General features: G+C 36.6%; 1 protein-coding gene across 1 annotated transcript in view; it reads right to left on the bottom strand.

Annotated features, from left to right (window-relative positions):
* LOC128005971 (fibrinogen C domain-containing protein 1) overlaps positions 1 to 18,163 on the bottom strand; it is an 80,553-nt gene that overhangs the window by 55,080 nt on the left and 7,310 nt on the right. The gene's annotated exons all lie outside the window — the stretch shown is intronic.

Raw genomic sequence — 18,163 nt, 5'->3', positions numbered from 1 at the left:
GATTATATGCTAAAGAATGTCTAAATTAATTTAAGTCTGAGAAAAGGGCTATGGAAAAACATAAGGATGTATATGTATATATATATATATATATATATATATATATATATATATATATATATATATATATATATATATATATATATATATATATATATATATATATATATATATATATATTTTAATAATAAAATAAATATATGGCATTACAAAAATGGTTGTAATATGACGATACACTCTGCTGTGTAAAAATTCCAATATAATACAGCAGAAAGTAAAATTATGCAATCTATTCCACTTAATGGTTATCCTGCAGATTTATATATATATATATATATATATATATATATATATATATATATATATATATATATATATATATACATACATATATATTCAGCTGAAAGGTAACACAGTGATAAAGCAGTGTTTTATTGGCCACGAGTCTCCATGTGATATGAATTTGCAAAGCAAAAGTTCACCAAACTTGAACTTTGAAACACATTTAAATGCGCGTGATCTTGCATTTCCTACCTCCCAAAATCACATTGTTATTCGTAAGTCAATGGATTAAAAATGTTGTGTGACCGCACCGTAAGAATAATATTTTATTTGTAATAAATATTATTATTATTATTTATTTTTTATTTTTATTTTTTTATGGTTATAAAAATAGATGGATATATTTTACACAGTGAAGACTAATTAATTTACCCAATGTATATGTCAGTATATATCCATATGTCAGATATATAAGAAATGTATTAGCCAAGGGTTGGAATTCAACCACTAGAGTTTACCATCCAAACAAACAGGTGTGTGTAAAGTCTGGATATGCGTGTGTGCGTGCATGGATAAAATATGTAATTCCCTGAATAAGGTGTACACATGTTATCTTTTTTCCCCAAGCCTTACTGTTCACAAATATGCTAAACAGCCATGCTGGCAGTGGCCCATACTATTGGATAGTTAATGGCTTGCTTTATGATTTGGCTTTAACGATCAACTCTGGGAAAATAAAACGATTTCGGGGAAGCACTTCAGTGAAGAGTTTACTTAGAGAGACCACAGATCTTCCCTCTTCGATCTCTGGGGGCTGGTGGAACATGTCAAGTCACTAGATGCAAGAAGTTTCTGGTATGATTTAAATAGGATCAAACCACACTGTTATTTTTCTAATAGATTACTTCTGGCACTGGTATCTGATTTTTCTGTCCTTGGATGAGCTCTCCAAGCACAGAGTTTAGAATGTACACTTATACATTAATAAGTTACTGCTTTATAGAATTAACAATGATGTTAAATTATGTTCTTTTAAAATATTATAAAATCATTGTCACATAAAAAGATGGTTCAATAGTTGATGGTTCAATACAGTTCAATAGTTTGTAGATTTATTGCAGTAAGCACAGTGAACAGAAGCAGTTGAGTGAATGTTGTTAATAAAGATGGAAGAGATGGAATGGTAATGATATAACCAGTGCTAATTTTGACAGCAAATTTTGATTTAGTTTTAGTCATAGTCTTTTAATATCTATAATATAGTCTATAATGCCATTTAGATTTAGTCATATTTTATTCATCTGAATTGTTTTTAGTTTTAGTCTAGTTTTAGTTCACTAAATCTACAGTAAATTTAGTCGGTTAAAATCAAATGGGTTTAGTTACAGTATAATGCATTTATTAAGCATTTCTCCAAAATTTCCAAACTCATTATATACAAACTCGATTCCAAAAAAAGTTGGGGCACTTTACAAATTGTGGGTAAAAAAGGAATGGAATAATTTACAAATATCATAAACTTATTTTTTATTCACAATAGAATATAGATAGCATATCAAATGTTGAAAGTGAGACATTTTGAAATGTCATGCCAAATATTGGCTCATTTTGGATTTCATGAAAGCTACACATTCCAAAAAAGTTGGGACAGGTAGCAATAAAAGGCTGGAAAAGTTAACCTCTTAAGCACAAATGTTATTTTGGGGATTTCCGTTTTTCATTTTCCTACCTAATTTTGAATGCTTCCCTATACTAATGCTACAGTGTAAGCTCAGAAAGTTTGGTATAATTTCAAAGGAAACCCTTTGAAATTACATAAAACACTGTTGAAATTGATAAAAATGACAATATATGCTGTCTGTGTTATAATAAATAGGGAAAAAAACAAGGCGCTTTTTTATTTTATTTGTGTAAACTGAAGTTTGAAATGGTATAACTCAGGCATTGAAGGGGCTGGCAACTTCAGACCAATTGCTTGTGATTCTTCCAACTGTCTGCTATTAGAGGAAAACAGAAATTTCTTTCTATCCTAATCTATGCAAAAGTTATTCTATTCCAACTGAAGGAAGGAATAATACCATTTTTGTATAAAATTTTTGTCTAAATAAGTATGAAGTCATCTTTTGCACACTTGCAGTATGGAATAATGTGATCTCTGTATATTATTTGACAGAAAACACTCAGAAGTTACATAAAAAGCTGCTGTTTGTGACAAATAGTATTATTTATGTTGTTTCACATATGATGAACCATCTCAATACAATGTGCTTTTTTTGTGTGTGGGTTTTCTGAAAGAAAAATAAGTCATATTACACGATAGCAGCATGCATAAAATTATAAAAAATATCTGGTCTATCACAATCTAAAATAGAATCCACAATCTCCAGATTTATATCGTTTCATTTATGTCTATTCTGCATCGTGTAGAGATTGAGAGACCTTGCCGGTCTCTTTCATATTTCATATTTTGATTTTTTATCAGCGTGTATTTTGGTTTCGGTTTCTAAACAGTGTAAACAAGCTCCCCGAAGCTTTTGCGCGAACTTCGGAGCGTCAACAAACTAATTTATGTTTATTCCCCCAGTACTGTACGGATTACTGTACATTCACTGAGATGCGGTCGAACACTGCACAGTTATGAAAATAAACATATTAGCTTATTGCTAGCGAAGCTTCCAAGCCTCAGAATAAAGAATCAAATGTATGAAAGCGAGTAGCACGCGTATAGGCTTACCAGATGCGCGTCCTGACCTCTCCACGGCGAAGTTGGCCACCCGTAACTTGTTTTATGAATATTATGCATTATAGATTTATAAGCGTCGGAGCGTCGGCCATTAGTAGTTTTTTCCTCGCGTGTCCTTTGTTTAGAAGCAGCCAAAGACTCAGTTTCCCAGACATCATTGCGTCTCCACAAGCGGAAAAGGAGTGGGCAGTCGCTGTCCAGTTCCAGCACCCCCGCGGTGCTGAATCACAGCTTCGATTGGAGAGAACGACTTGTGAATGGCACCTATCATGTCAAATAGCGCTTCACAAAAGAAAACAGACGTCTATACCAGAAGAAAGGCAATTAGACCCGTCTATATGACTTGAAGATCTTTTCAATAAAACAGCCATTGGAGCGCTTTTGCGCACTTGTACAAAACGCTTTATATCTCAGCAATGGAAGCACGCAGAAACGTAAAAATGGTCTTGTTTGAAAGAAGAGATTCTAATCTAAAAGATTATATCGAGTATATAGGTATGCGTGGCTGTTTGTGGCTGACTGAAGCGGTGCAAAATGTATAAATAATAAGGTGAGAAATTTTACATCGCGATTCTGTTGAAGATCATTCGATCTGTGATTGTCACACAATAAAATGATCTACATCATCAGATTCCTGAGAATGAGAGCTTTCTTGTGATATATGACTTGACTGTTTTGTGAAAAATATTTTAAATACACATTCTTACGAAAACGTATTCGCAATCGTTAGATGGAAATTTATGGGGGGGGGAAATATATTTCTTAGCTTAATTTGACTACTTTATGTATCATAAAACCCCAATTAATGGTATTCTTTGTAAAGAAAACACTCTAAGCTTTCAAATGAACCCATTTTTGGGCAAATGCCATATAAGGAAGGATATGCAAATGAGACACAAACATGTGGCATGCTATTTTCGGACCCGGTACCGGGTCTGCAGAGTTTAAGAGGATGCACATATAAGTAATAGCTGGAGGACCAATTTACAACTTATTAGATCAATTGGCAACATGATTGGGTTTAAAAAGAGCCTCTCAGAGTGGCAGTGTCTCTCAGAAGTCAAGATGGGCAGAGGATCACCAATTCCCCCAATGCTGCAGCGAAAAACACTTGAACAATATCTGAAAGGAGTTTCTCAGAGAACAATTGCAAAGAGATTGAAGTTATCATCATTTACAGTGCATAATATCATCCAAAGATTTAGAGAATCTGGAACAACCTCTGTGTGTAAGGGTCAAGGCCAGAAAACCATACTGGATGCCCATGATCTTCAGGCCCTGACTATGGCAAAGTAGAAAACTCTTCTGTGGTCAGACGAATCAAAATTTGAAGTTCTTTTTGGAAAACTGGGACGCCATGTCATTCGGACTAAAGAGGACAAGGACAACCCAAGTTGTTATCAGAGCTCAGTTCAGAAGCCTGCATCTCTGATGGTATGGGGTTGCATGGGTGCATGTGGCATGGGCAGTTTTCACATCTTGTTATGCTCTGTATATCCAAGTTCTAGAAGAATATATACTCCCATCCTGACATCGCCTCTTTCAGGGAAGACCTTGCATTTTCCAACATGACAATGCCAGACCACATACTGCATCAGTTACAACATCATGGCTGTGTAGAAGAAGGATCCGGGTACTGAAATGGCCAGCCTCCAGTCCAGATCTTTCACCAATAGAAAATATTTGCCACATCATAAAGAGGAAGATGTGACAAAGAAAACCTAAGACAGTTGAGCAACTAGAAGCCTGTATTAGACAAGAATGGGACAATATTCCTATTCCTAAACTTGAGCAACTTGTCTCCTTAGTCCCCAGACGTTGGCAGACTGTTATAAAAAGAAGAGGGGATGCCACACAGTGGTAAACATGGCCTAGTCCCAACTTTTTTGAAATACCTTGAAATTTAAAATCAACTTATTTTTCCCTTAAAATTGATACATTTTCTCAGTTTAAATATTTGATATGTCATCTATGTTTTATTCTGAATAAAATATTGAAATTGGAAACGTCCACATCATTGCATTCCGATTTTAATTAGCAATTTGTACAGTGTCCCAACTTTTTTGGAATCGGGTTTGTAGTTTTGATATTAATGTTTTATCATGATAGACACACTGCTGTGACACACAACATGACTTTATGTTAAAAGAACATGGTCTTTGTTTTAATGAAATACCAATGATAGGCTAATTATGCACTCTTTACAGCAAACTGTTTACCACATTCTTCATTCTTTCAAGCAAGGTTCAGAAAACTGGACTGAACAGAGTTCTCTCTTACATCGTCAGAATGATCTATATGTCTGCCCTGTTCTTACTCCCACATATTGACATTTTTTATGTGACGTGCAACACGTGTATGTTAGCTTATGTCCCGCCGGTTCATATGCACGCATCTAACCTCCTAACTATACAGCAGATTTGTTCGGAAATTGAATGAATCTCCACCCAAATTGTCCCTCCCTAACTATTTTATCTCATTTTTATTTGTTGACGAAAATGTCAATATATTTTTGTCATAGTTTTTGCCATTCAAAAAGAGTTTTCATCCGTTATAGTCTCTTTATCGTCAGTGAAAAAAAAAAGTAATTGACTAACATTATGATGAAAATTATTTGTCACAAAATTAAGACTGGATATTTTGGTCTTTGCAGGTGTGTCAGAGATCATGGACTTCAGGAGCGGTGAGAGAACAAACACCTCAAGTTGATGCTGGAGAGTGGAGAGTTGGGGACACATGCAATATAAACATACAACAAAGACAGAAAGAAGAGGAAAACATCATTGGACCATAGAGCACAGGTAAGCAGTCCTTACTCAATACGAGACCATAAAGTAAAGTGGCTGATAAAGAGCTGGATTGGTGTCAGGTGTGGGTTATTGCATAGGGAGGGCAGGTGAGTAGCAGGAGGGATGATGGGAAGTGTAGTGCAAAAGTGACTGAGCTGGTGACTGTGAAAAGTCATATATCTCTAATTTATATTACTATATATATTAATACATTTATTTTTATTTTAGCTTTGCAATAAATGTATTTATTTTTAATAATAATGTTATATTTATATTAGTATTCATTAATAGTTTTACATTTTTCTGATGTGTGTGCATGGATTCACAATTTTTTTTGTTATTATATATATGTATAATGTTATTTTATTTAACAGGTATGACTGACGCTCTTAAATTCTGCATGTAAACCAAATGAATTAAATCCAGTAATGATATTTGGACAGTTTCCTTTTGAACAGCTGTTTCATCAAGATGAAAAACTGCTGAAACTGATTTATACAGCAGACTCTCAAAAGTTTGAAAGAAGTATTGATAGCTGGACTATAGAGTAGAAGTCATTTTCCCTGCAGATCAGCCGTCATTGTGACTGCTTTCTTTTTCATGTTCTATTGCTCATTCTCTCCAGCTGAGCCTCAGTAGATTGATAGCTATTTTTGCTTGTTGTATTTTATTGAGTGACGATTGTTGTCCCTTTTCCAAAACTCACATACACAGACACCAACCATACACACGATATTATAAACACAAACAACACCATAAATAGGCTACACTGAGCATTTCTATAATCTGTTTTCTCCCACATACTGGTGCATTCACTTGAATTTTAATTTTAACGACCAGACAGATGAAGGGTGTTTCTGCAAAAAAAAAAAAAAAAAGTGTTTTGCATAAAATATTCTGAAAGCAAGACACTTCAGTGTATATGAGTTAGATGAATCTATAAGAGGGCTGACGCACAGGAAAGCATATGATGAAATGCTGAATATAAGCTGTGTGTGTGTGTGTGTGTGTGTGTGTGTGTGTGTGTGTGCTCGTTTAATCTAAATGGCATACGAAAAATCCTTTTGCTTTAATAATGCCCTTAGTAATATAGCTACTAACACATAAGGTCACATATACACTTTCATAAGCATATCATCTGATTTTCTTTTTAATGTCGCAGGCAATAAGTGGACACTATTACATTAGTATTTTTTATTTATTTATTTATTTTGCTATATGGTAACAGAATCAGACAACTGAAACATTAGGAAGGCCTATCAGTGCTCTCTGTAAGACTGCTTTCAAAAGTAGAAGATGTTTTTTTCTTATTTTTCAACCCCTTCCATCTGACCACCTATGGAGATTTCTTTTTTTTATCAAATCAATTCTTTCCTGTCAATCTAATTCAATTAAACTTGTTTTGTGGCCAATTCAACTCAAATTCACAATCACAAATTGAAAGAAAGAATCGTCTAACCCTGCTGTTATCAGTCTTAACAAATGTAACATTACAAATAAATGAACACGTTTGCTTCTAGAAATAAAACTGACAGCATTTATTTTACTTTGTATTGGCCCATTATAGATTAGCTATTGAGCTCCATACAACCAACCACATCTCCATACCTCTCCGATATCCATCTTTTGCTATGCCACATACACGTAAAAATAAACCCTCAATAATATTATATACTAATTCATCTCACTACTTCAATATCCTTGTTATTTTATTGTCACAGACGCATCTTGAGGTTTCCAAGAGTTCTCAACTAGGGCCATGACAAAGAAACAAAACTGCACATTTCACAGATATCCCACAGTGAGGAAGACGAATGGATTTTTCAACCAGTGCTCTTCTTGTATATATCTCCACTCATACATAGAAGAGTTTCCTGTGAATAATGCATGCAATAACATAAGAATCAATAGCATCTGACCACAAATATGAACTCACTATCACTCGTTTTCTCTTTCTGTATCTTTTCTCAATTTCATTTGCTCCGGTTCACCCTTCCTTCCTCTATCCTCTCTGTACCTGCATATTCTAAGTAAAAGTCTGGAAAGGTTTTGCCAACATGGACTCCAGAGGGATATGATGTTTCAATAATATTTGTCACGCAAACTCTCAGTTGACTTTTTCCATGTCTTCTGTTTGAATGCTTTAAACTTTTTTAAAAGTTTAAAAAGGCCATCTTTTCACCATCAATCAAAGCCTCCCCCCCCCCCCACATGCCGCTTTACTAAAGGTGTACACCTCGCCTATTTTTGAAGGTGAGAGTGTGCGCTTGACTATGCTCTAGAACCCCTCTCACGATACTTTGTTGTAATACACCGATCAGTCTGTGCAGCGCTGCTTCAAGTCAAACACACATATTGGGTTCGTGGTGGTGCTGTTGTTGTGCGCGCAATGAATAATATATCCACCAGACATCATTGGATCGCTATAGCATTATGAGGGTTAGGTTTAAGGTTAGGGAACAGAAAATATCATTAGCTTAGTATAAAAACAACAGAAGTCAATGGAAAGTTTTCACCAAGATAGAAAAACAAATGTGCGTATGTGTATGGCTGACTGCTCCTTCAACTCCAATTCACCCCAAAACCTATCGGGTGTGAAGTGATGCCCATTTCAAAAACGAGATAAAAGGGCGAGCCAAGGACAGCATACACAAACACACATAAGAAGATCCACCAGTGAGACACTGGGGTGCAATCGAGGCCAGAGGCACATGGGAACTGATGCAATCTGAGGGGTAGAACTAGGGGTGTCTTGATGCATGAATGGGAAACTGGATTGTCCTGGTTTTCTTTTGCACTCAATACGATTTATTTACTTTTGAAAAAAAAAAAAAAAAAAGACAGCCTCCAACTCCATTACAGGGACATATTCAGTTGGACTCTATTCAAAAGCCTGTGGATTCTGGATCAATACAAGGCATAGTTCTGTCCATACAAGAAAAAATTAAAATTCTTGGCAAACTGTAAGCATTAAGAACACAGTGGGAAAAAAAGGAATAACAATTGTTTGTGAGATGTATTTTCTGTCTAAATGATCACTTGATGTGGTTTCAAAAGTGTGGTAAGCTTTGTGATCTTTACCTGCAATAGCCTGAGATTTCGGTGGCAATCACTGGCCCCGAGATAAACTGTGAGACCCAGACTTCACAAAGTACTCTCTATACCGCAGCGGCACGTTCCAGCCCACTGAGATACCAACGAGTTCATGCTCATCATCTAAATCACATCTAAAGGTTATAAAGCAGACAGTTAACACTAATGATAGTTTCACAAGGTTAGACAAATTTTTCTTGAGATTGATAAAGTAAACCCATTTGGACTGCAGCTCACAACAGAATATTGACTCAAAATTCCCCCTCATAGACATAATAATCTAATAAAAAAAAAGAAACAACAAAATCAGAAATGGTTTCGATAAAACTGCTTGATTTAAATATTTTCTTTCAAAAAGCATGGAGTTAAGTTAAGAGTAACCATCTAAATCAATTTAACATATAGCAATCATGTTTGAATGAAAAGCCTGATACAAAGGTATTAAATCCAAATGAATTCTATAAAATAAAGTGAACAGCATCGATCACCTTTTTTTTTTTTTTTTTTTTTTTTTGAGTGTGGGACAGTTTTCAGCTTTCATATTTTATAATTTTATTTTTATTTTATTTATATCTCATGACATTTGTGTGTGTGTGTGTGTGTCTTTGCAGCTTTAAACTGGTGATTTTAAAGGGACAGAACATGTAGCTCAATTTCATGTTAGGATTTGCATCAGTTATTGTAAATATTTAATGTTTTTAAAAAATGGTGTCCGCTTGAAGCAAGTTGATTATGTCATTATTATATTCTCTTACCACACATATATGTGGAGAGCTCCTATAATAAATAAATAAATTGACTTAGAAATCTCCAGATTTTTTTAGAAGATAAGTGATGATGATAATAATGATACGAAATAATTTACTTTACTAACTTTCTTAAAAAATAAATAAATAAATAAATAAATAAAAAACTCTTCTTTTATGCTCTGCAAAAGAAAAGAACCACATTCAGTTTTCATATAGAACAACATAGAGGTGAGAAAATCAATTCTTAGACTAGCAGAGATGGCAAAATTATATTGGATATGTTTGGCAAAAACGAGTTCCAAACATATGACTGGACAAACATTTTTTGCAGTTCAAACAGGGTTTCTTTTGTCGTAGACATGACCTGGTAACAGTATCTGACATGATTATGTGACCTTGATCATTTCTCTGTGCTGTCTTAGTCTTTTTCTCCTTACTGCTTACTGCTGCATCATATGATGCTTTTTCAAAGATCATTATTTTGTGTATTTGGTGTAACAAGATATGTTGACATTCTTTTATTGTTCAAAAAACACATTATTTTTCAAATACTGTACATTATTGTAGGTCCTCTATGCCCCACCTCTGTAGTAGCCATTTTCATATAAACTGCAATAAATACAAAACTAGAGCCGGACTAAAACTGAAATGAGACATTAATAATAAATAGCATTCTGAGTAAATGAAATAATCATACTTCTTGAGACTTGCATGCATAACAAACAAAATAAAATTAAAATAAAGCACAGTTTGTTTCATTTGTATTTTTTTATTCTATTGTATCCTTTGCATTTTTATTACTGCCAGTTTAACTATTTTCAATAATTTTGAGGACTTTTTGTTTGTTTGTTTGAAATTCTGCTGGTCCTTACAACATAGATGTCATAGCAACCTTATTTACAGGAAATAAATATATTGAAATGTATCACTAACATTAAATAAATCACTCATATAAAGTTTTGGTCATATGGCCCCCTAATAATCTTGTTAAATAATCGTGATTACAATACTTACCAAAATAATCGTGATTATGATTTTTGCCATAATTGAGCAGCCCCAGTTAAGACAGCTGACTCCACTGTTTGACCTACTCTCTCTCTCTTACACACATGCGACGTGCAAAACTGTGCATTTGAAATTCAAAAGCAAATACTTAAACTATTAACAAAACTTACTTACAGTAGCTGATTCAGAAGTGCCAGTATGTCGAAGCAAAATCAGAATTACCTCCTCTCCTAGGATCATGAAACGGATTTGAGACTTTAGTCTTTGCAAATTTACAGATCTTCTTTATGCACCAAGAGCTTGTAAAACTCCAAAGAGAAAGGAAAAACTGAAATAGCATCATATGTCCCTTTTAAATAAAACCCAAACAAGCCCCAAAAACTAAAACAGATTGAAAAAGATTTTCAATTAATGTTCTGGGTTTTGTATTAAGTAGGTTTTGGGTTCAATATCAATTTTAAGAGAAATATAAAAAATAATGGTGATAAAACTGCAGTTATGGTGTCATAAGTGCCAGAAAGACTAATGCAAATGACTGCAGAGTTCAAAAGTCTCTGTGTAATCCACACAAAACACTTAGGATGCAATTATTCCAGCAATAAGCTCAAAAAGCCCTCAAATGTTTCAGAGGAGACAATTACTTGACTAAAATGGCTCAAAAGCCTTGAAACAAATACATAATCCCCAACTTCCAGCATAAAAACACATAGTCTTCGGTACAGAAAATACAGTCAAGGGAAAACACACAAAGCCATGCACTCTGAATACAAGGGAGTGATTGTAGCTTTCACATATGTTAGTTTCTCACTCATCTGTCATTCTTATCTCTCTCTACCACTCACCCATCAATCCCAGGTTACTTTTGCTCTCTCTCTCCAACACTGAGCATCAGAGAGGATGCCTACCTAACGGTGGGTGGATAAGAGAGCTCTCAAAGCCTCTGTGTGTGTCCGTGTGTGTGTGTGTTTTAGAGTAGCTACCTTCCAATGCTGTGCGTTGATTCACATGTCATCAGAAACCCTTTTCAGGGCAATGCGGGTGGCAAGGCCTCTTCAGAGCCAACTGGAAGGCAGTGATTTTGGATTATAATATGGTATCACATCACTAAAAATAAAATAACCTCATTGCATCATCCATTAAATGTAGGTCTCTTGAAGAAAAATAGCTGGACCAGGACTGTTTTTTTCTCAGCAGCTGCAAGGTAGTGATTATGGATATTGTAGTGAAAGCTTCTAAATAATCTAAATATTCTCTCTCTCAAGAGAATGTCATGTTTGGGCAATGGTGAGTAATTCACCCTCTCAGTTGTTCAACAACACAACTGACAATTTGTGGCATAACAAAAACTGTAATTGAATGCATGCACACTTTGTTTTCAAACACCCCTGTAACAGAATCTTGGCCCGTGACACATATCAGTTTTTTATCAATTCAATACGAAACATACTGCAAAGAAATATATATATATTTCCTGTTTGAAAAAAAAAAAGAAAAGAAAAAAGAAAATACATTTCTCAAAGCTAAATTGAACACACCACATTGCTCGAAAGTAACTACAATTCCAGTGAGAATACAACAAGAGTGATTATTTTGCTGAAAATGAACAGTTGTACAGCGGTAATTGTGTCTGTGAAAATGTGATTATTCAACTAGAAAATCTATTGCTTTCAAGTGTCAGCACTTTAGCAACAGGTGACACTCGGTTGCACAATGCTGTAATCAGATGAGTGTTTTAACAGGTTTAGAAAAGGCAAGAGATATACACAGCACACATCCTATGATGTTAGAGCCGTATTTGAGCTTAATTAGGATCTTTGCTGTCATTTCTGCCTCTGTCACCTCCCAGGCCATTCCAAACCAAGGTATGCAGAATTCCATCACACATCGAACCCTGAAGCAGATGGGCTACAGCAGCAGAAGACCACAACAGGTGCCTCTCCTGTCAGCTTAGAACAGGAAACAGAGGCTACAGTTCACACAGGCTCACAATAAATGGACAATAGAAGATTGGAAAAAGTTGCCTGGTCTGATGAGTCTCTGGTAGGGTCGGAATTTGTCATAAAGAACATAAAAGCATGAATCCATCCTGCCTTGTCTCAATGGTTCATGCTGGTGGTGGTGATGTAATGGGTTGGGGGATATTTTCTCAGTACCAACTGATCATTGTTTAAATGCACCACACTACCTGAGTATTTCTTAATATAGACAATCTTTATTATTTAAATGCTCTTTTTTGCCTTCATGCAATTAGTGGTTGCTTCACATCTAAAATTACAATTTGATGACAAATAACTAGTAAAATAGCAAATCCTACATTCATTAGCCTGTTTGCACTCTGAACATATGAGTCTTTTACCGAACAGTGTTGTGAATAATTTAGAATCAAACGGAGAAATTTTCAGTTAAATTCCTGAATTTGAATAGAGTTTTAATGGTGGTAGGAAACATGATGCAACATGTGAATACGCAAAATGTAAATGTTTCCTCTTCAGGAACTCGAGCTGCGTCGAGAACATTTGGGGAACGCGTCCAGCGTGACGTCTCTGAATAACATGCATAATCAGCCCAAAGGAAGGGCGAGACGTCATAGGCGGGTGACGTCAGAGACCAGGAAGCATAAAAGCATGAGCGGCGAAGCCGGATATCAGCCTTGTGTCTTCAGCAAGCGCTCTGTGTGTGTGTCAGTCGCTATCTGTTTGTGATTCTTATTTAGTGTCGTTTGTCCACTGATAAACTCCATTGTCAAAGCTTCAATCAAGTCTTGGTTCTTGTCCCAGGGCCCGGTGCTGGGAGCTCCTTGTCACCGTGGTATGTTAACGACGGACGCGTCCCTCACCGGCTGAGGTGCAGTCATGAGTGGCCACCCTGCCCGTGGTCTGTGGAGTGGTCGCCATCTGACATGGCACATCAACTGCCTGGAGATGCTGGCCGTGCTTTGTGCACTTTGTTATTTTCTCCCAGACCTAAGAGGTCACCATGTGTTGTTGCGCACCGACAACACAGCGGTGGTCTCTTACATCAACCATCAAGGAGGTCTGCACTCACGCCGTTTACACAACTAGCGTACCAGATCCTTGTGTGGGCCCAGGACGAATTCCTCTCGCTCAGAGCAGTTCACATTCCTGGGCATCTTAATATGGGAGCAGACATCCTGTTGAGGCAGGGGCCGAGGCCCGGGGGATGGCGGCTTCACACTGAGGTGATGAAGCAGAGTTGGAGATGTTGGCCAGACTCGGGTGGATCACTGTCCCCTCTGGCTTTCTCTGACTCATCCAGCTCCACTGGGGCTGGACGCCATGGTACAGACATGGCCGAGGCTTCATCTGTAAATTTTTCCCCCGATTGCTCTGCTCTCAGGAGTTCTGGAGAGAGTGCGCGGGGACGGAGTCCAGCTGCTGTTAGTAGCCCCGTTCTGTCCGGACCGGGAATGGTTCCTGGGCCTGATTTCTCTTTTTGACGGCACTCCATGGGAGGTTCCCGTCAGGAGAGATCTCCTCTCGCAGGTGGAGGGTGCGCCCCTTCATGGAGCTTAAAGGCTGTCGGTGTTGTCTCTGAGGAGGCACAACTCTTTGCTTCCGGTCTCTCAAACGAGGTCGTAAGACCGTTCTCCAATCCAGAGCTCCCTCAATGAGGAAACTGTATGCCTTGAAGTGGAAGCTTTTCACTTATTGGTGCGGAGACCACCAGCTCAACCCAGTTAACTGCCTGGATGTTACAGTGTTGGAGTTCCTGCAGGCTCTCCGCAGGGTTGACCCACTCCACCCTGAAGGTCTATGTGGCGGCCATGGTGGCCTACCACGCCCCTCTCGGTGGCCAGTCAGTGAGCAGAAACCCTCTGGTTACATGTTTCCTCTATGGTGCGCTGAGGCTGAGGCCTCTGGCCAGAAGAAGCTTATGCTAAGCGGTGATCAGGATGCTGTCCTAAGCCTCCAGTCCTCTGATCTCCCCTGTCCTGGGGGTCAAGACTCACTTCCTTCTAAAGTTTGGCATTGGACGGGTTGTCCCCGATTTCTGTCAGGCTCCTCTCCTTCTCTTGCTTTAGCTGTGCTCTTCCACACTAGGCAGAGATTGGAAAGTCTGGCGGCATGGATATTCTCGTTTCCCAAACGTTCTCGACGCAGCTCGAGTTCCTGAAGAGGAACGTCTAAGGTTACGTATGTAACCCTGGTTCCTCGAAGGAACGAGACACTGCGTCGCAGTGCCACACTTCCGGCATCTCTGGCTGGCGCTCGCTTCATCCTTTGAGGCTGATATCCGGCTTCGCCACTCATGCTTTTATGCTTCCTGGTCTCTGACGTCACCCGCCTATGATGTCTCGCCCTTCCTTTGGACTGATTATACATGTTATTCAGAGACGTCACGCTGGACGCGTTCCCCAAACGTTCTCGACGCAGCGTCTCGTTCCTTCGAGGAACCAGGGTTACATACGTAACCTTAGACGGTTTTTATTACCAATTAGTTTTCAATTTAAATAAATAAATAAAAAAATACACTGTAAAAGCGAAGTCAAGACAACGAATTTAAATGTTTCATGTATAAAAGATAGTTTATTTTTAAACTTAAACTGATAACATTTTGAAAGTTTTAAAAAACCAAGTTTGAAAGCCATGATGTTTGACGATTTATAGGCAGATAGACAGACACAGACCGATAAATAGATAGATAGATTGACACTACTGTCTATTCATCCAGAATACAGAGTAATCCATTTGCACACTGAAATATTTTACACACTGAAATATGCACTTTACTGTCCATTGCACTAGTGTAAATTATGTTCATATGTTCATAGTTTCTGCTTATAGTGTACATACACTTCGACATAATCCATCTATATAGTATGTTCATAGTACACTTATCTGTATATCATGCTGATAGTATTTAAAATCTGTAAATTATGTCCATAATACTGCCTTATCTGTATATATATTGTACATATTGTAGACCTTGTATATTCTGTACTTACTGTTTATTGCACTTCTGGTTAGATGCTAACTGCATTTCGTTGCCTTGTACCTTACATATGTAATGACAATAAAGTTGAATCGAATTTAATCTAATCTAATTACTTAGTTTGTCCAGCTGAGCAATCCAGCAGTGATCCAGGTAGTGTAGTGTAGTGTAGAGATGCGCGACTGAGATCAAACTTTACCTGAAACCGCTGCTTCAAATTATCCGTCCATCACCCTCCTGCACTTATATTTGATCATCAAATCCAGTGATTCTAATTCTTAGTTTTCATGATGATATGATGAATGGATTGCAAATTGTTAACAGCAGATTCCGTGATGTTAGAAACTAGAGCTGATTTGCATATCACGGCACAGGTTTGCGCGCATTAAAGCCTGTGTTACGGCCAACCGAAAAGACGACAAATATCCTGCATGTTCATTTGATTAATAGAAAACACAAAACACAGAGTTTGTGAAAAAAAAATACTATTATTTATTAATTTTAGATGTTTATATTTGGAAAAGCTGTGCTTCCTGCATAAACCTTGCCTCTGTTGGTTTGGCAGCAGCTTGCTAGTCCTACACAGTTATCTTGTTTAATATCTTAAGTCAAGTTACATATATTTTGTTCTATTTAAGTTATTTATAATAAGTGAAGTGAATTTTACTGTTAAGTGCACTGATGTCAGAGTCGTTCTGAATAATAAAGTTTATTGTTAAATATTTAAATACCCTGACTCTACTATATAGGCCTATGTTTGTCACCTCATTATGTGTTTTATCACCACATTTGATTTATTATTGCAAAACATGTTTATGTGTGTGTGTTTGTATATATCAAATTTATATGGGTTTGTGTATGAGGTAAATGTAAAAAGCCTATCAGTAAACGTCAAATATGTAAGTTTAAGCTAGACTTTAGTGGATTCAGCAGTTCACGTGTCAGAAAATAATGATCGAATCCTAAAGTATGTATTTTGTTTTTAAATATCATTGTTTTCTGTTGTTGGTGGAGTGTTATTTTGGTTTCTAATCACTGAAGAGACTAGGCTATGCAAGGTCCTAAAGATGGAGGCAGTGACAAAAAAAGTCAAGTGACTGAAACATGAATATCGTTATCTGCCTTTTTTACTCCCAAATATCGATATCAGCCCCCGAAAACCCTTATCAGTCAGGCTCTAATCAGGATACAGTATTTGCTCATTTTAGGTCTGTGTATATAGTGACTCTGTAACCTTTTTGCACCTTCAGTTCAGTTACCCATAGGTCCAGTGTGAACAAGACATGCAGGGGAAAGGATATCTTCCCACTTAGTGACTCAAGTGAAGAGATAAAAGCTCTACAAAGTGCTAATGGAATTGACTGACAAAGTGGTACAAATTTGCTAAAAGATTATTTGTATCTAGGGAAAGTTTGTTTTGCATTCAGTATGTGCCTGACGCAAAGATACTGTTGGTAATTAATACTCTATGTGGTTCTGGGAATTGACCCAGTTTGTATTTGTTTAGACAACATGACTGGATTGAAATTGCTGCTGACACTTAAACAAGCCCCAATAGACTTTTTGGCTAAAGCTAAATTTAAGCCCACAAATATGGTATAAGTAGGCAGTGTGACATTCCTCTCACAATGTCAGTATTGGTTAAAATCATACTTCCAAGCAGTGTGCTTGCCATATTAAACTATGACCATGTCAGGCTGCCTGCTCAGACAAGAAAAAAAAAAAAAAAAAAAAAAAAAAACAACCATCAAAATAAATGAATAGGGAATTTCCTTCAGGAGTTGACCAGCCCAAAATAGTAGTAAAAAAAACTTCCTTATTTTAAGACCTCATTCCTAAACCCTATCCAAAATAAAATAAAATAAAAGCACAATATATTAACCTAACTCCCTAACCCCAAAAATCACCTGTTCTTCAGTGGTCTTTTGTGCTTCACATAAGAAAGAAAGTCATACAGGTTTAGAACAACATGAGGGTTAGTAAATGATGAAGTATTTTCATTTTTGGCTGAACTTTTGACCTTGAGAATAAATCGGTTTATAATGCAAGAATAATGATGAGCTATTAATCTTATAGAAACACAACAGCATTTTCAGTTGCTGTTATTGCATAGTTTATTTCACTAATGAGCTTAAACCTCTTTGCAAAAATCAAACAAATGCTAAAATGTCTTACAAATCTAACAATGATAATCTACAATTTATGCAAACCTCATTTTGAGCCTGTTTAAAGTGAGTTAGCCTAAAAACTCATTATTACCTTGTGGCAATTATCGTCATCTATTCAGAATGTTTCAAAATTTAACTTTAACAAGAGCTGCTCTAATTTAGTGAATTACTCAGAAGAGCTAATGATAAAATTGCCATTCTGCTTTCATTGCCTCTAATTGGGCTCATTTTAAAGCCTGACAGTATCTCCACAGTGGCTTTAAAGTACACTTCATTTGCTGCTATTGCAGAGGCCTTGTGCATTTACATTTGCCTTACATATCCATTATTACAGCACTTTAAAACACAAAACATCATTATATAAGACTAATGCAGTAAGTA

Source organism: Carassius gibelio, chromosome A5 (assembly GCF_023724105.1).
Source record: "Carassius gibelio isolate Cgi1373 ecotype wild population from Czech Republic chromosome A5, carGib1.2-hapl.c, whole genome shotgun sequence".
In the NCBI taxonomy this organism is placed as follows: Eukaryota; Metazoa; Chordata; class Actinopteri; order Cypriniformes; family Cyprinidae; genus Carassius; species Carassius gibelio.
The sequence above is the reverse complement of the archived record's forward strand: the minus strand, read 5'-3'. Positions and strand labels throughout refer to the sequence as shown.